The sequence below is a fragment of the Solanum stenotomum genome, unplaced genomic scaffold, assembly GCF_019186545.1.
Source record: "Solanum stenotomum isolate F172 unplaced genomic scaffold, ASM1918654v1 scaffold469, whole genome shotgun sequence".
In the NCBI taxonomy this organism is placed as follows: Eukaryota; Viridiplantae; Streptophyta; class Magnoliopsida; order Solanales; family Solanaceae; genus Solanum; species Solanum stenotomum.
In genome coordinates this window covers 71993-92960 of record NW_026035352.1, presented here as the reverse complement: position 1 = coordinate 92960, position 20968 = coordinate 71993, and the positions used below count along the sequence as shown (strand labels likewise).

Here is a 20968-nt window from a genome sequence, read left to right as displayed (position 1 = left end):
CTTCATTTTTTTAAACTGGTCGAGTAAAAGGAAATATTTCTTAATATATATATATAAAAGTGAACAAATGAAATAGTATATATATGAAACCGTATATATGTATATCTATATTAGGGTAGAAATAAAATTTTTAGTTTATGAATTATAGACTTCAGGGGCGGTTCTAAAATATAAGTTTTACGAATTCAATTAGTAAAATTTTTATTTAATATTTACGACTTTAAAATTAATAAAATTTTAGTTAGCTTATATAAATTATTTCTTTGTTTCACAATTTAAAAAATTGTATTTTTTCATGCCACCTTCTGGAATTAAATATTCAAAAACATATTTATATATCACAATAATATATATTAAACTGCTTAATTTTTTTAATTTCTCATAAATATTTTTTCTCTATGATCATGAGATTCCTTCAAAAATTAGTAAAACGATTTATTAGTTTATTATGTTCCTACTCATAAAGTCATAATAATTACGTGTATTCAAAAAGCATAAAGTAATAATGAAAAATGCATTTTTTTTCTACCTGCCTCTTTTATTACAATTGCTCCATTATCACTTTTATTTATTGCCATCTTAATAAAAATAAAACACTAAAAATGCCTTAAATTAGTTAGCAGTTAGATAAATCTATATGTGAATCGACGTGAATGAATAGGATGATTGAAATTTCTTCACTTTTAAAGATCTCGTATTTGAATTCATGAGAATGAATAAATTTTAGTGTAAGTGTCGTCCTCAAAACTAAATTTTGTAACACGCAATTCAAATTAATCAGATCTCAATGTATTTATCGGACGTTGAATAAAAAAAATGTATAATAAAAAGACATTGGAAAATGACAAGTCTCAGTTTTTTCAATGAAAATGATGTATGACGTTGAATTGCATGTGAAATATCTTTGGTACCTAACATGATCATGATTAGCATGGGAACATAAAATTATAAATAACTTTGTTTTTTTTTTTTTGAGTTGGGTTGCAATTTAGAGATATAATATTTCGTCGATCTCAAAGTATCTTATCGTGATTTACAAAAAAGCTAAAAAAGTATTTAACAAAAAAAGAGAGGAGAAATAAAAAAAAAGAGTAAGATATTTAAACTTGTATAATGTGGTCCTATGAAAGCAAACATAAGAATTATTTAAATTATTACTATCATTTACGTACGTAGCCATGCAAGTTACACCAACATTTCGTCATTAAAAATGATAGTGAAGCGGTAAGTATTTTCTTATTATTAATTAAATATTTTTATTTTAAGTTTGAGCCAAGTGTACGAAGATCTTTAATAGAAAACATTTTATTCTAAATGAAATTTTTAATAAAAATCTATATTCAAACCAAAGATGAATATCGAACATCAATAGAAAACGAAAAGGAAAACACAAGCTTTCAATTTCTAAATTCTCACTTTGGATATGATAACAAAATTCGAAAAGTCAATTAAATACTACACGTATCTGCATAATTTTCAACTTTTTAAATTTTTATTACTCTTATTGAAATTATTGAGAAAGATAATTGTCAATCATTATTTTTTACTATGAAAAATAATACTACGTACTGAACTATATATTGACTACTAGGGTGGGGAGGCCCGTGGCAAGCACGGGCCCAATCGTCAAAATATTATGGTTGTAAAAATATTTTAATATTAATGAATCAAGGGTGAGGGCGTTTGTAGAAGATGGATAATATCATATATTATATTATGTACTATTAGAAATATTCAGAATATGTACAATAGACATCAGTATGATGTCGATTTGAACGATTTGCACATACTAACTAATGTAATACAACCAAAATAATATAGTACATGTTGCAGTTTTGGTATATAAGATTAGCATGTCATTGTTTATCATATTTAGAGGACGCTGCAGTTTGCCTCTCCATAGCTAATCTTCCTCATTCAAAAAACCAGAGCATAGGGAGAGTCATTCATTATATTGTCCCTATTATAAGCAAAAGTGACAAAATGGTGTGAGGGAGTTCCTGTAATTAGACAGTTTAAAGTCTGTTAGAAACTGCAAATATAGCAACACATAGCAAAGCAATTTTAATATAGGGATCAAATAGAAAGAAAATCATGGAATCATGATAAAAGTGATAGATTCCCTGTTGAATCTCGGTGTGATTGGCCTAATAGTCTATGGTGAATGAGGTTAGCTAGTAAACAAAAACCTCGTTCCTATTCTTCCTATTGATAACTGTGTATTATAGTGTATGACATCATAACAAAGTAGAATAAGACAAATGTAGAAGAATGTATGCAGTGCAAGTTATCCTGAAAAACATGTAAATAGGCTTCCATTTGTCACACCCCAAAACCGGATGTGACGGCACGTGTCCAAACCCCACCGGACACGTCAGCCTAACACCTAAAAACCCGACGATACGGAATTAATAAAAACAAGAATAAGATAGAAAGATAAGCGGAAGTCTTTAAATAAACTCAACATAACCCCAGAATTGGTTGTCACATGTACAAACCTCTAATACGGAATCTAAATAAAATATACAAGTCTCATAGTAAAGTTCTAGAATAGAACAAAACAATAAATATAGATAACTTGAGGGCACGTCTGGAATGAACCGCTACCTCTCAAGTAAGTCTGGAAGCTCTAATCTGAAGATGAGTAATAAGTCGGATCTGATAGAGCTGTCAACCTACACAACTGTGTAGAAGCAAGGGTGAGTACCAAAAGCAACAGGTACTCGCAAGTAACACTAAACTAAGCTAAACTAGCAGCTACAAACAACTCCTTTCAATCCCAACCGAACCACCGAAACTTCATTCTAACAGCGAATCAACAACCTATACTACACAATTCATAATCAACAGATATATCCAACAGTGTCTCAACATCAACCTCATATCCTCATGTAAGAGCAAATAGATCATATATCACATGAAGAGGGGCAAATAGGAAAAATCCACACACCACAGACAAAGATGAAGTCAAATGCGATGCAAATGCAATAATGATGTCATGTAGTCGTGATGCATGTCTGTCCTAAGATACACATCTGTTGACGTAATCAGACCGCGCTGAATACTCAAATCAGAACCCATGGGGGCCACACATGGACCATGTATCACCGCCGGAACCAGATCCCATCGGCATCCAAATCGCTAGCCGGAGCTAGTCCATCTCATATATCTCTAGCCGGAGCTAGTCTCAACTGTGTCTCATATCCATCCATCCTCATATCAGTGTCTCAGAACTCATGCAACAGATAGTTCACACATGGGATGAATAATGAATATGCATATGTCATCAATCACGATCATAGCACGATCACATCATAGTATTACACATTATTTGTCTCAATCACAACCATATCACGATCACATCATAGTATTACACATCATCTATCTCAATCACAACCATATCACGACCACATCATAGTATTACACATCATCTGTCTCAACATCAATGTCTGTATCAATCATAGACTACTCATGCTCCTCTATCACCTCAATATCAGTTATCACATGACTTATTCAACAAATTCAAATCACATATAACACTTATTCCCCATCTTTCAATTACAACAATTTCAATCAACAAATAAAACTCATCCTCGATCCCCATTACTCCCCAACACAATTAGGAAAGTAGTCATGTGTAGTCTAAGAGTTTAACAAAGTTTAGAAGTCACTTGCCTCAAAACACTTCAACTAGTAACTCAAATCTGAGTTTTACCCTTCCGAGCACGCTCCAAATCACCACAATCTATTCATAAATGGAATCCCACAATCAATACGAATCTAACAACACCAATATCGTGAAATTTGGAGAAAAGGGTAAAATGGTCAAAAAAATCTCGTTCCGAAAAACTATTCTCAAAATCTGGAAATTTTTAGTGAAGAATGTTCCCCAAGAAATTTAGAATCCAATAGTGAAAACCGTTTCGAAAAAGGAGTTGAAATGAGTTCACAAACTCAAATTTTCTATTAAATTCGGATTAGGCAAAAACCCCCAAATTTTTCAGTTGAGATCTCAAATTTTGATGTTAAAATCTATAAATAATCGATGGAAATCAAATATATAAGTTGGAAATAACTTACCCAATGAATTCCTTGCGAAAACCCACTTGAAATCACCTATTTTCGAGCTCTCAAAGTCTAAAAATGGAGAAATGGGTATTTTTCAAGTTGGGGGAAAATGGCTACTGTTTTTTTGACTTAAAAAGGACTGCTATTGCAGCTGAAACACAACAATAACACCAAAGTTTAAGTCCCCGTTGGACCCTCGGGATTCGTTCGGAATCTCGTGCACACAAACTAAATATGTACCCCCACTAAATTCGACGTTCCGGACTCAATGGAACCGTCGGAATTTGAATTCGAGGACTCCTTGACCCGAAATTCAATAAGATGCCAAGAAACTAGTTTAACGCCAAAAAAATTCGAAACTCAAACGGAGCGTCTAAAAATTCAACCAAGACTCATTCTAGACTTAGAATCGCCTCCCGAAACCAACGGTACTCTCGGAATTTCAATCCGAGCCTCGGAACCTCATATGTTGACCAAAGTCAACTCTTTATCACAATTTCACAACTTTAGCAACTTAGGACCTCAATTCTTCGTTTCAACTCCAAATTCAACTCCGTAACTTCACACAAACCCATTTCGACATTCTAAAACTGCCGGAATCGACGGAAATCCGATCCGAGTCCCGAAACTCCAAATAACTCGAAAAAGCACTTTTTGACCAACTTTAACTCATAAAAACTCAACTTCTCAAAAACTCAACTTTTTACCAACTTTTCCTCAAACTAACTTTACAACCACAAAACATGGGACTCGGGGCAACTACCGAAAGGGCAAAATAGTCATTTCCACGAAAAATTACCAAAATGACCTTTCGGGTCATTACATTGCAGTGTGAAATGACAAACATTAACCAACGAGCAAAGGGAGGCTACAGTTTTATGGTATCACAAACACACAACAGACATAAGGATTTCTTTGACTGTGATTTATATGAATGTGAGCAACATTGTTCATAATAAAATGTCAAAAGTCCAAGTCTAATTTTTAGTTTTGAAAGGCAGTTCAATTGGATGTGAGTTGAGCTGTTGCAAGGAGTAGAAATAGGAAGGAGTAAAAAATTAGGGTCAGTGTGCAAAAGAGTTGTTGCTAACTGTGAAGTAATGAAGCTGGTCAATTGTTATAACTAAAATAAGCTAATTCAACAGTCAACATGAGATGAGGAATTAAAAAGAAATTGACAACCAATTGATTTGAGCATGGATATGAACATGGATAGAGAGTTTTTAGCCCTGAATTAAGGTGAGACTTTCCAATGTGATGTGAGACATAAACATAACAAAATTGTGAAATTTGAAAGCAGATAAGAGCAAATGCAAAAGCAGCACTATAACATAAGTATGACATTTACAATGTCTCACAAGAACTATATGGATACGTGTATAAAAGAAAGTAAACTACAGCTAAAAGTAGAAACTTTTACCAGCAATTTTTGAAATACTTCTAAATATGTGGAATTGATAATCATTGTGACCTATAGTTTGGTGTGAAAGTGAGATGTAGACTGACCTTTTAGACCTTTTTGGTTGGTGTGGGTGGTTTAAATTTTGGCGTCGCATTTGAAGAGCCAGCTGCAGTAGTTGTTGCCATCACTTCTACCTCACTTATTTCCAAAGGCTTTATCTTTTTAGAAGTCCTATCAGTAGTGCTCTGTGGAGTATGTTGTTTTTCCATGTAGGAAAGAACGGACAAAGTTGCATGCGTGGTATTTGAGCTGGCCCAAGATGACTTCCTTAGCTGAATTTCGAATACTTTGTTTGACAACATCTCATGGACATGATTAAGAGACAATGATTGTCGCTGTAAATGTAACAAGTTAGAACAAACAGTTTAGAACAAAGCATATGTGGTAAAGTGTTTGTGCTGAAGATATATGGTATTATGACAGTACGTGTGTACAAGTAGCCAGTAGGAATGAGAGATAACCTTAGTGCAAGTTATGTCAACTATGTCTTCTGCTGTCATGGACAATAATTTTTCTCCCAATTCAGTAGAGATAGATGTTGTGGTTGTAGCAGTACTGTCAATAAGATCAATTTGAAAGCTACAGCTGAAATGGTGGCAAGTTTGAAATATGTGTATAATATACGTTATATTTTGTAGAAAGTGTAATTTAGAAGTCAAAAGTATAGTACCGAGGCACTAATGCTGTTTTCCGATTGCATTTTGGACATTCAAAATCCTTTCTATCCTTTGTGCGCTTCTTCTATTTGCATCCTGAGCATTCAAGCACACAAAAGTCTTGGAATTCATCTAATATGGCCATTTCTGCTTCAACATAGAACACTCCCATCTGTCAGAAGTTTTGATTATTTAGGCAAAGCTAGAGAATGAGAAAATGAATAAGGATACTCTCAAATGAAAATGAATAAGGATACTCTCAAATGAGCAGCTTCAAGTATGACTTACAGAAGGTGCTTATGATATTTCTGCAATAGAGATAACTTTTTGGCCAGCAGGAGTCACTATCATGGGAGCGACAGGTGAGTTTGTTGAGGTTTTCTCTGATGCACAACTTAATAACATTGTTTTGTTTTCTTTTGCCCTATTGTTAGAACAAATAATATGTTTAGTAGGTTCTTTACATGCAAATTAAAGCTATAGAATAAATATGAAATGTGAGTACCAATTGATGAGTGCCACTGCTTGTGGGTAATTCAGATTCACACGTATTGTGGAATTGTACCTAGTCTGCAGTGACAACCCTGTATGACACATAAGTTGTATAATGTTTTGTTATTATCTAAAATTATGTTGGTAAGAAGTTCAGCGCATATGTACCTTGATAAGTAGAGATTCTTATACTCCTTCCGAGGATTACAAGCAGATCTGCCTCTGTTGCCATTTTAGAGGCAATTTCATGTCCTTCTTATGCTCCGAAATCCTCCCATAGAGTGAAGAGAAACTGATTTTTCCTGAGAGTGTGAGAACATAAGGAGAGAAGAGTAAGTACTATGATAATGCTTAGACGATAATTGATGATGTGAGCAAACAAATGCAAAAAGTGGTTACTGATTCAAAATATTTGCAGAAAATGGGAAAATAGAATGTCAAATGTTATACTTACTGATTGTCACAAAGGGTAATTTCTCGACACCTATGATGACTGCGACCTGCGTTTTTTTGAGGACCACAACGAAGAACGATTGCCAGTATATCTGCATATATAATACATAATGAAATGTTGTAAGTCTTCTGTAGCAGTAAAAATGTATATTTCAGTCTGATAATAGCTATTAGGATGGATATACCAATTTCAGCAGCAGAATCAACCATCAGATGAGGAATGCGGTCAAAGCTTGTGATATTCAGCTTGGTTGGCGGTGGAAGTGGATTTTCAACTTCATTAGATGGTTTGATTTGTTCAATTACTGTTTCTTTGTCAAGAATCCAGTAAAATTTATATATTGGCTTGTCGTATGAAGTTGGTGAGACTTTGACACTTGCAGTAGAGATGAGGTAGGTATTGATGCGTTTAAGCTTATCTACATACAACTCAATTTCGTCAGCATACATAACTGCCTTAATCTGGCATTCCTGAAAGTAAGAGTTATAGAAAGTTTAGATTAACTAAGTTGAGAGGAAAAGAGCAATATTCATAAGATAAAATATAATAATGAGCTGACCTCTTCATCTTCCAAAATTAAATTTTGGAATGTACATTTCTTGTCAAGGCTTTCTCGTGGGCGTCCCATTTCGACAATTTGAACTTTGCAAATCCAATCTCGTGTTGCTGGTTCTATTTAGTCGATGTTCAATCTTAGTACCATGTTTGTAGGAAATATAGTTAACTAAATAGTAGTATCTGCAGGATAACATGAGTGTTCAGTCAAAGTCCTTGATTTTTTGTGTTTTTATGAACAGGGGTGATTAAATTAGGGACATGCAACATTGTTTCATCTCTTTAGACAAAAGAAAAAAAGGAATCAAATGAAAGCAGCACCGTGGAGTAAAATGCACCTTCTAGCTGCATAAATGAGCTTTTCATCTAGTAACAAAGCATTAAGAAACTCTTGCAAAAGCAAGTTAGGACAAACACTGAACATAAAGTACAAACTCATAAAAGATCACATAGCATGTATCATACTATTTACTTTTCCTGCCATCTTCATCTCGTAACGATTTATGTGCTCATGAGATACAACTGTACAATTTCAGAATGTGAAAGTAGGAGATTGACAATCTGATACAAACAAAGCACCTACACCCAAAATGACCAAACAAAGTATACTACTTCAGAGTTGTACCTTTTACTATTCGGTCCTATGACATATAAACTGCACAAACATAATAAACTTTGTATGTTCTATAAAAAAACAAAATAAAGAACAAATAAAAAGAAAAACAACAATGTTGTCATAGTAGAAGTATAGTGATGCCTAAATCTGTTAGGGCCCTTTAGCGGAGCTCAATGAAGACATAAAATCAGTTAGCAGTCATTATTAATGTACAAAGTACAATTGGACAACTCTTTTTTCACAGAAAATCTGTTACAGGGACAGAAAATGTTGCAGAATATTAAAACATCAACAATTATCTCTGAAACTTGAGTCAAACCACTATACATTTGGAAAAAACAATATGAAAAAACTTTTAAAAATGTTGGTTGGACATGATATTGTATCACAAAAATGTCTTCTATAGCACACCACCTCATATTAAAAAAAAAAAAAAGATGCAGAAGCTAGTGAAAAGTGCTTTAATTTTCATCATTTTGATGAAGACTTAGTGTCTACTGTGTTCATTGCACTTGAACCTCAGAAGACCCCGTATAGTGTTTACTGAAGGCACTATCTGATGGCTTATGTATGACTTAGTATCATGGAAGATACAGTTTGCAGAAGAGAGCTAATCTGTGACATTTATATCCAAAGGCACCATTTAGCCCTACCAAAAATGTTTCCTATTTTTCATAGAAACTAAACTTTCATGCTACTATTTAAAATTTCAACAAAAAGAAACAAAAAAAAAAAGACAAAAGAAAATAGCTATCCTGCAGATATTTTTATCATGTTGGGCATCAAGTTAAAAGCATACTCCTGGGCCCATGGTATATCTACGAAAGATTGAATAGTTCTGAAAGCATTAAATATGAACCATCAAACATGAAACTCATAAGGGAGGCTATTACTTTGGCTTTTACATTTGCAATATCAGTACAAATGTAATACCAGAGTAATTGACGTCCAACTAATAACTATAATTTTTATCTATTTTGATTTTCTGTTATGGTGACAAGCAAAATCTGGAAGAAAAATTGAAAATGGGAAGAGGGAAAAGATGAAAAGGGAAGAAATAATACCTGAGAAAGGGAGCAATTTTTTCTTGAATGAAAGCCTATTAAATTTGTGTTGTATGAGTAATATATATATAAGGGTAATATTAACTGTAAATATGTATTACCTTACCCTTATCTAATTTGTTATTTTTATTTTAGAAATATAGAAATTAGAAAGGACAAAAAAACTACATGTGTCTTGTTAGAAATTCACGGGGTTTTGGTTGCCAATGAAATTGTGCCCAAAAAGACAGAAAATCAGTACATTTGGTAGTCAAAAAAGAGACAAAATCATTACATTTGACTACCTAATGTAATGATTTTGTCTGTTTTTTGGCATAATTTCATTGGCAACCAAAACTCCATTAATTTTGAAGAAGACAGATATAGTTTTATTGTCCTTTCTAAATAAGGATAAAAAATATTTATCTATCTATCTATCTATCTATTTANTGTGTCATCTCGTCAATATGGTAGCAAAAATAGTATAGCATTAGCATTTTGTTTTTACTGTAAAATTGAATCTAGGATGATATTTTCCTCTTGTGTAGTGAAGAATCGAACATCCAGTATGCAGTGGAAGTCTGAAGAAGAAAGCTAACTGCATCTTTATTCCAATTTGTGAAGGAGACTGTAGGTAGTGACGACTTTTTACCTCGTTCAGATAGTGCAATATGCGATCTTCAGTCTCGCTTTGTCTCAGTTGATTCTCCATCCATATGACTGCAATTTCACAAGCAAAGCACATATCATCGTGTAGTCCTGCTGATCTGTTCTACTGCAGAAGAAGACCACAGAAAGATTCAGCATTTATATCAACAATGTGATGAATTAACTAATAGACTACATGGTCCCAGCAGGGCAGATAGAGTGTGAAGACTAACTTAACTAACTCTGTCAGTTCAATCAAAAGAGCATATTTGAATCTCTGAGCAGACCTTTGAATGTGGCTACTTAAAAGGTGACTAATGAGATAATGGGGAAAGACAAATAGATACCAGCTGCTATTGTGCAGGAACTGTACATTAAACAAATGAAAATGCAGTAAAAAAGTTCAATGCTCACCTCTGCTAATACCAAATCCATGATTGTTCTTTTATTAGTTTTTTGGAACAATTGCACTTATGATATTAAACTTAAAGGCAAATACAGAAATTTCATTCATCTCGAATGTTTCTGATGTACCAGATATGTTGTTGATTGATAAAGAAAAATAGTAATCATTTGAAGAGTTGGTTGTATTGTCAATAGATATTTTTAAATGTAGTAAGTTTTCACTTTCTTCAGTGATAGTTATCTTTTCTAAGATGCTCACCGGACAATACATCTATATGAAACTAATTTAGCTGACAATCTGCTCCTACAGATATAATCACATTCACAGAATTAAAAAACCAAGGGCAGTTATTCTCTTATGATGTCCTTTGAACTTTGTTTTTACCTATGGAAAGGGATCATAGTTGATGTGATTGAATTCAAACGAAATTCTGAATTAGTAATATTCCAAAAATGAGAGAATGAAATAAATGTCTGAATAGCTGAACCTGGGCGACTTGGGGATTATATATCTTGATGGAGGAGGCATCCATTTTTATGCCAATGACATTGTATGTTGAGGATAAAATTCGAAAAAGGTTATTGTGGGTGAAGGGGGAATAAATATTGTCATAGTCTGCATTTGCAAGAAAAATAATATAGAGATTAGTGAAAACTAAAACAAAGCAAAATAATATATATCTTCATGCAACTAATTCTTCATTTATAGCTTCTTACTTGAACTGTTAGGCTAAAGGTAGATAATGCATTTCCCTAAAAGTAAAAGACATTTGAATGCTTAATAAGTTGACAAACATACAGAGATCACTGCTGCTCTATTGTTATAACTAAAATAATGTAATTTAGATTCTTCATTTGCAATATATGTTGAACAATGGATCTAAAAACATTTAGAAATTAAGTAAATCGTTAGTGCTAACCTGAGATACCATTCTTTCAATTGTTGCTTTAAGACATTGAATAAGTTTTTTTCGTTGTGCGTCTGACTTTACCAGGAAACATGTAGATGTCTTATGCAGTACTCCTTCAATGAGAACAAAGTTTGTAATATTAGTTGACAAATGTTCAGAAGAAATAAACCCTGAAAGGGATTTCAAAACAAATAGAAAATTGTGGTATCTGGTGCAGTATTGGTACTTCAGCATCTACATTAGCGATGAGGTGCCAGCTGATTGAAGCAGTGCGTACAATGTCATTGTTGCAGCACTTTGGTGATGTTCCTATAGATTCTTATTATCTTCATGGTAAGAAGTTCAGTAAGCACATTCATCTTTCGTCCAAATTGAAAACGGCTAACCTACAATGGAAGAGAAAGTATATGCTTTAGGATATATATATGTGTGTCTTCTGAAAATTAGGAAGAAAAACAAGTTAAAAGCTGCAATGAAAATAAGACAATGTATGGTCTAATTGACTGTATTATTTAAATATATGAACTTTCTCTTTCAACGGATGACATATGAAATACAGAAGAGTAGAGAAAGCTAGTGTTTACAATGAACATGTGTGCTATAGTCTTAAATTTTAAGCAAACTAAATACTTGAAATATATAATATGACACTGTGCAAAAAATGAATGTAAGATTACATATTATATACCTCTGACTAATGAATATTTTCACTGCCTTTGCCTTTTCCTTTACTGCATCTGAAACTTCAGTGATAGTCCTTCTAGCTTTCTCCTACAGTAAGCGAAATTCATAAATGTGTATTTCACATTATTAGGGACTTTAAATGTGAATGATTCGAGCCTATATGATTACGGGCAGAATTAAGTATACTAAGTGGAACAAAAATGCTAAAGCTTTATATATATTTCAAAAGTAAATAAATTAAGTTGTAAGCAAATATAGAAGATTAATTTTTGACCAAACTTGAAATGTAAATTTAGACAGAATATGCTTAAGAGGAAAAAAGTATGTACTTTTGATGGAACTCACAGAGTTAGTTAAGTTAGTCTTCAGACTCTATCTGCCCTGGTGGGACCATGTAGTCTATTAGTTAACTCATCACGTTGTTGATATAAATGCTGGATCTTTCTGTGGCCTTCTTCTGCAGTAGAGCAGATCAGCAGGACTGCACGATGATATGTGCTTTGCTTGTGAAATTGCAGTCATATGGTTGGAGAATGAACTGAGACAAAATGAAGGGCAGTTATTCTCTTATGATGTCCTTTGAGCTTTGTTTTTACCTATGGAAAATGATCATAGTTGATGTCATTGAATTCAAAGTAAATTCTGAATTAGTAATATTCCAAAAATGAGAGAATGAAATAAATGTCTGAATATGCATGCAAAATTTGTGAAATGAAAAGATAGAAGCACCAAAGCAGGAACAAAAAAAGTGTTGGCAGGGTGATGTATTTAGAATAAGAAGATGAAACAGCAATAGCGGAGGATTGTCTTTTCTACCTAGCAAGTTAGCATGAGAACTAAGGTTCTCGAAGTGTACTAACAACCTCGGCTCATCCTTCCAGCAACTATGTATGATTCCACATATGCATTGTGGTTTCTCGGCATGAGAGTAAACGACAGTTAGCAAGAAATTCATTCATCGGTTCCTAAATGTACAAGCTAAGTTTAGGTACATGAGGTAATTACTTTAACCATGATAGAGACTTAATAGATATTTAGATAAGTAGAATGAACTATACAAAGTTACAGGAAAGGAAGAAGCAACCCATTTTTTATAAACTTACAGCAAAGGAAGAAGCAACGGAATAATTTTTTTGGGTTATTATAAACAATGAGAGTACAGTCTGACCAATACAAAGAGCTAAGATAAACAGCAACATAGAGAAATGTACAAACTTCTAAAATGTTTGATACAGAAAAAAACTGATGAAATTGAGAGCGACAAAAGCAAAAAACATTGTAATAGAATTATTGATAGTACACATAATTTCACTATGGACAGAGTCGGATATAAGCAAGTATAATGTTATGCTACGGAAAAAGTAAAAGAAATTGTTACAATAAAATTAGAGAAGATGAAACATAGTTTAAAAGTGTAATTTGTTTGCCAATATTGAAATCCTAGACCAAGAAATCAGCAACTTATCCTATGAGAAATGGAGAAATTGGGCAGATATTTTGAATATGAAGTTCGTACGCTTCATCCCTGCAAAATACTTTCATTTTCTTCCGTTGATTTCAAAAAATAACTTAACAATTTGAAAGAGTAAAGAGAAAAGAGAAGAAACTCAAATTGTTAATGCAAATTTTAAAAGTATTGAACAATTCTATTTTCATTAGCTTCATCTTGAACTGATTTTGAGATTCCAAATGACATGCACTCAATTGACCACCCTTGTGTATGGCCACATATTATTGTTCGACAACAATAAAAATTGTGGAAGTGTAATTAGTTGTACCATGTTTATGCAACTTGTGCACCTTAGTAAAAGAGTTTTGTGAACAGACACCTCCAAGATGAGCACCCAAATCCTTGTTAATTGATAAGAATTGTTAATTCTCAAGTGAATTGATTATATCTAATTGTTCAAATTACTTTCACTATTTCCAACTCTAGTGGCTTTCTATAATTTGTTGTAGTTGTTTCTTGTAAGTAGTTCTAATCGTCGAGCAAATTTTAAAGTGTCTACAGAAAGAGAAGACACTCAGTAACACATGGATTTGCCATTGAAGAGTTCAGATCTACAAAGAAGAGTTGACAAAATAGACGAAGCTTAGCAGAGGAGGAGAGACAAATCTATAGTGAATTGTGAGATGATAGTGCGAAACTTGTAGACAAAGTGAAGCAAAATGAGACAGCAATTGTGAGATGATAGTGCAAAACTTCTACAGAAATTGAAGGCCCTAATTGACTGTACAATTTTGAAATACATCTATATGAAACTAATTTACCTGACAATCTGCTCCTGCAGATATAACCATGTTGACAGCATTCAAAAAGCAAGGGCAATTATTCTCTTATGATGTCCTTTGAGCTTTGTTTTTACGCATGGAAAGGGATCATACTTGATGTGAATGAATTCAAAGTAAATTCTGAATTAGTAATATTCCAAAAATGAGAGAATGAAATAAATGTCTGAATAGGTGAACCTGGGCAACTTGGGGATTATATATCTTGATGGAGGAGTCATCTATTCTCATGCCAATGACATTGTATGTTGAGGATAAAATTCTAAAAAGGTTATTATGGGTGTGGGGGGGGGGGGGAATAAATATTGTCATAGCTGCATTTGCAAGAAAAATAATATAGAGATTAGTGGAAACAAAAAAAATGCAAAATAATATACATCTTCATGCAAGTAATTGTTCATTTATACCTTCTTACTTGAACTGTTAGGCAAAAAGTAGATAATGCATTTCCGTAAAAGTAAAAGACATTTGAATACTTAATAACTTGACAAACAGCCAGAGAACACTGCCGCTGTATTCTTATAACAAAAATAATGTAATTCAGATTCTTCATTCGCAATATATGTCGAACAATGGATCTAAAAACATTTAGAAATTAACTAAATCATTAGTGCTAACCTCAGATACCCTTGTTTCAATTGTTCCTTTAACACATTGAATAAATTTTTTTCGTTCTGCGTCTGACTTTACAATGCAGAACTGCTTCAATGAGAAGAAAGTTTGTAATATTAGTTGAGAAATGTTCAGAAGAAATAAACCTTCAAAGGGATTTGAACTTTCTGATAAGAAAAGAAACCATTACCATTTTTAAAAACCAAATACCTGGAGATATAGCTTAATTACTCTCTTGTTTAGTATCCACATTTTACTCTTTAAAATAATATTAATAAGACGGAGAGAAAATCTGATAAGCTCCATTAAAGAAAAAATGTACTCTACAATAAGATCACAAAATTAAGATGAATTAATGTGAAGACAATTAAGTGTGGACTTTAAACTGGTTGTCCATCTTTCCTTTCTAAGGCCCTTCTCATCATACTTGAATACTTTGCTCAAGAAGACTCTAAAAGAAGGAATCTATGGCTACTATAGAGTAAGTTAATAACTATTCTTTGATCAGACTAACCTAAAGCACTTAGTACCTCATTTCTAAGATAAAGGACCATGAGATCAACATAAAGAGTTTCCTATTGAAAACGCAACAAATCAAGAAAAGAGGAAGGGTAAATAAACACTTTGTTCTTCCTCAAAATTGTCACGTATAGTCTCTAATAAGATAGATCAATAGTAGAAACGATCATTAATCTCAACAATTTCTATTGAAGTTACTAACGTTTCAAATCTCATTAAGTTTCTCAGTAATCCATATGCTTTCAAGGCTTAAATACATATTGACATGACGATAAATATGAGGAGAATAACCTTTATGTGAATTATGTTTCTGTAGAAATCAATATGAATGTGGAAAAGAGTTTAGAACTAATTGAATGATTTTCATGGCCTGATGAGTGAATTGAGAAGAACTAAAACATGATATCTTTCTCAAACCTCCCTCACAATGTCAGCTCATATCGTGAGAGATAAAGGTTGATTGGCCAGGACGTGGGCCTTGTCAAAGGGCAACACAAGACACTTCATTTGAACATGATTATGTTAACACTTAAAGAGTGAATCTATTTTCAAGCTCAATTACTATTCTCCATGTCCTGATATTCAAGAATTCAATGCGAAAAAATTGATTGGATTTGGAGAAAATATCGATCCACAAATCATATCGATATTAAGATCCAACAACACATCCGACCTTCAAATTTTACTAAAAAATACCACGAAATTTCTGTACCACCTGATCATTTTGATTGTAGTTAAACTCAATAATTAATGTGATGAAATATCCCCTATCTTTCATGGATAATATATTGATCTTATCTTAGCATGCTAGCCGCTACTTCATTTCGTATTTAATATGCTTTACTTAAAATGTTGTAAAAGTATTAAGTTACTATGTTTATTTTGCACACATTTATTAATTCATTGATACTTATTATTGTATCAAAGCTGGTACAACTGTGCAGGCATGAGGAAAATGAATCAAAATGAATGTATTCTAGGGAAAGTAAGCGAAATTTGCAGTACTATTATTACCTGTCCTTTGTCGTTTTCGTCCTCGTCATCATTATAATCATGACCTCAAAAATGCCTCTCAGAATCTCTGTCTACATAATCCACTTTCCTGCCAGTTTAATGGATGAGGAGAGGAAAATGAATGGTCCTTTTATAACTTAGTATAGACCTTGACTTAATGACTATAGCAGTGCTATAATGTCATACGGAACTTAGAATGTACATTTTGATAAAGAAAGCACTTTTATGAACTCAGGGAAGAATATATTTTAATAAACTCAAGGAAGGTTCAGCTTCTTTGGTAGAATACAAAAATAATACAAAATTCTCTCGTAGTCAGATACTACAAGACATTTATAAACTACTTGTTACTATTAGGCATTTGATTCCAAAATAAGATTAAGTTATTTCTAGAAAGCTCCATTACCTGCAAGTCATCAAGACTGTCACCATATTTTGGATTCAAACAAGTAAATTACTGAATAATAGACTATTTGCCATAACTTCAAGAACTTCCCGCCAACCTAGATATAGAATTAATTTAAAAGAAAACTGTAACTCTGACTTTTTACAGAGAAAAGTTAATACATCAAATTGACCTGCTGGATTCACATATCCAATCGAAATTAGTAGTTTGGAGCAAAAGTACTGGGTTGAAAAATCCTCAGTACTATAGAAGAGAAACATCTACTTCTTTTATTGCATACCAAAAGCATAAAGAAATAATTCAAGAATTGTTCAATTGAGAAAGAGATGGCGAAAAAGAGTCTTTCAACAGATCTACACGCACAAATAGATAAGGTGAAAGAGAAGCAAGATGTAATGCATGTCCAAACTAAATATAGGCAATAAACGATATTTTCCCAGATGAAATGAACAACAAAAAATAAGAAGAACAAAGACAGAGAAAGAATAAAAAGGAATTACGATGTGGGGGTACTTGTCCTCATCAACAATTCTCGTGTTTTCAAGCTTAATGTTCAGATATTGATGAACTGAATGTAGTGTTCCTCCAATAGCAAAATCGTTCTTCAATTCCACAGTCACTTCTCTACCCACCAAATCCTTGAAGTATGAAAAAAAACTACAGGAAAACAAAATGGACCAAGGGCAAAACCAAGTTAGAACATAGACCAAATAAACTCATGAGAAAAAAATTTAAATAAGAATTAATTTAAATAAGGTAAATAATTCTACTGTAGAACACTGGAAGAAACCAAAGTAGACGTCAATTGTATAGAAAGTAGGTATGAATCAAGAAGAACATACAACAATAAGAAAGAGGGATGAACGAACAAGTAACTTGAATATTTTTCAGTCAGCTTCGCTGACTCTACACTGTAATTATCAATAAGCAAGCAAGGATCGAAAGTACTAATTGCAAAGTATGCAAAATATTTTTCAATCTCAAAGGGGTCAAATTCAGAAGAATTCAAAAATCATACCAAAATTTTACTGAACAATCTGTGCCAGACTACAAGGCTTGGTGAGTCGCTTATCCTCTATGCATAGCAGTAATGTAGATTGAGCTCCTGATAAAATGGTTGAACGCATTAGAAAGTTTAAAAATTAAAAGAGAACATATATAAGGACTATTCATCCATTTTTCACATATTACATACTATATAAAACAAAACCAATCTCAGAAGAAATGTAGAAGTAACAAATATATTTATAAATATATGTCCTTTTCTTTGTATAAGTTAATCAGAAAAGAATTCCAGTATTCCTTCCTTTTCAATATCATTTTTGTGTCAAAACAAATAACTCAAAGATCTTCAAATCATTTTCAGTAAAATAATTATTCTAAAATTGTCTGTACATTAGCTATAACGTCATTACGTAGTTATGTACCTTGACTTAAGTGTGAAAATTCTATCTACACAGACCAAAATGGTTTATCTCCTCCAAATGTTTCTGATGCTAACTCTGACTGTCATTTTCTCTGTCAAACAACAGTTTTCAGTTAAAGAAAATAAGAAAGAATGGATAAATTTTTTGGTGAGAAAATCAAATTAATCGGGGAAATTTAATAAGAATTATGTATGTAACTTATATTTTATCTATAGATGACGAAAAGTTGATGGTTATTGACAAAACATAAAACGCAGAGAAATGTATAGTTGTGAAATTAGTCAGACCTCCAAATCGTCAGACGTAAATGGAGGTAAAATTGAGACCAAAGTAATATCAACTATTAACTCTTACTTATCTTTAAAAACAACTGAAGTAAAATAATCTGAAATTTAAGAATGTCTAGCATGAGGGTGCTTAGTTGTTACATTTGTTGGTTTTAAAAGTATCATGAGAATGCTTTTCGAATAATTTCGTCATAAACTACATTATATGTAGAATGATCATTTGTGTCCTCTGCTGTAGGCGGGCATATTAATATTTTTACGTTGTCTGAACATTTTGCTCGAGATAAAGCAACATAACCTTATTGGAAATTATGTTCTTTTGAAGGGAACTGGTAGTTTCTCATCTTGTGATGCGAGTAATGGTATCTTTGGAATAAAAACATGTTTATTTTTAAAATCACCACTGGAAATAGTAGCACTGATAACATGTGACTTAAAATCATGACATATCAATCGTGTACCATTGCATAAACCTTCAGTAGGATTTAAGTTTCTTAATAATATAACTGGACAATTTTTTTTCAAAGTTAATCTATAAGGTGGTAAGTTAGCAGGATGTAAGGTATGCAAGAAATCTTCAAATTGGCACTGATCATTTGGTTCTATTGTTTCATCAATAGCTGTATAGACTGTAGCATCATCGGGAAATCTATGTATAAGCATGTCATTTATTTCATCAACAAAATCATTTTTTGTTGTCAAAATAATACGGGAAGTTATAAAAGATGGATTAGAATAGAATGTACGGAAATCAGGATAAGTTACATTAAACAAAAGATTCAAAGATTCTATTTCATGTGTAAAGGGAATGACAAAATTATTGGGAATTTCAATTTTGTTGCAGTTGTTAGTTTTTTCTTGTCCATTTCCAATTCTCATTAAATATGCACAAAATGCTAGATCTTTTTTTGCACGCATGTTTTCAGATAAGCACAATTTTTTGAGATGATTCCAAATATGAGAGTATAATAAACTTTGACTAATAAAGTCTTCCTTTTTCCCATTACTAACAACATGAAGTGTTTGTCTAAAGTATCCCCCAAAAACTACTACTTTTCCACCAAAAAGTGTTTTTGTATTCATAAGATCTTTTAAAAGTGTATCAAGAGCTTCAATGATATTTTTTTTGCCATTGAGACGTCATCCCAAACAATTAACTTTGAATCTCGAATTAGAGTTGCTAATGAACTTTGTTTACTAATATTGCAAGTGAAATTTTCATCGATGTCAATAGGAATTTTGAAACGTGAATGAGTTGTTCGTCCTCCTGGAAGTATTGAAGCTGCCACACCAGAACTTGCAGTTGCCAAAGCTATGCATCCTTTTGTTCTTATAGCAGCCAACAAAGCTCAATAAAGAAAAGTTTTTGCAGTTCCACCAGGACCATCAATGAAAAAAGCTCCTGATTTATTGGAATATACTCTTTCAAGAATTTCATCATATGCCCTTTTTTGTTCAACATTTAATTTGCTTTGTAGAAGTATATCTTCTTCAGAGACTATTATATTTCTTTCGAAATATATTTCTTTCGCCTCATTAGTTGTTTTAGAAAATCTAACATTTCCAAATATATCTTTGTATTCATTTATGTTATGTCCCATTGAAAGTAGAACTTCATTGATATGATTTAAAACTAACTGCTGGATATCATTTTTTGTAATAGTTGAAATTGTTTTAAAATCTTCTGACATAAAGTCTTCATATTTTTTCCAAAGATCTTTTGGATTACAATAAACTAATAATGTTGCAAATAATCTTCTTAAACTATAAGGCATTTGATAGCTTACAGCTTCAGCCATACACTCAATTAAGTTGTTATCAGAATGTAATAAGCCTCTTTTTTCTGCAGCTTCTCTAAATGTAGTGTAGCATTTTTCATCCATTGTATGTAGATCTTCGTATGATTTTGGTCCTCTTATGTTCATTAGAAGCAACCTAAGATAATATCTTTCTCCTTCGGTTGGATGACATGTGACAATACGTCCAATAGTAAGGCGTTGTTTTCGACGTGACCACATTTTGTATGATGATGACCATACAAAGTGTTAGGGAAACTCTTTATATAGTAAATTGAGATTTATAGCATCGTTATTCATTTTGTTCATAAGAAAAAATTCTGTTAACATCGTTTTCTTTATCATTGGATTGTTTATTATTTGATCGATAGTTTGGTTATTTTTGAAAGAAACAAATTGTTGTCCATCAAGATGCAATTGCAACTAGCAAACACTTGGAGTCATTTCACTTATTGAAAAAGCAAACAGACGCCACGCAGCTTCTGGAGGAGAAACCCATCTAGCAGATTGGTATTCTTTGATTTCATCTATTTCTACATTAGTATCATTATTATGTACAAAGAATGCAATTTTGTCATGTCCTTTGCAAATATATTTGTAAATGTATTTGATAACCTTAATGTC

General features: G+C 32.5%; 1 protein-coding gene and 1 pseudogene across 1 annotated transcript in view; one reads left to right on the top strand and one right to left on the bottom strand.

Moving 5' to 3' along the window:
• The window catches only part of LOC125852730 (putative late blight resistance protein homolog R1A-10), a 69080-nt gene that overhangs the window by 4694 nt on the left and 43418 nt on the right, over positions 1-20968 (top strand). The gene's annotated exons all lie outside the window — the stretch shown is intronic.
• LOC125852733 (uncharacterized) lies at positions 5578-7835 on the bottom strand (annotated as a pseudogene).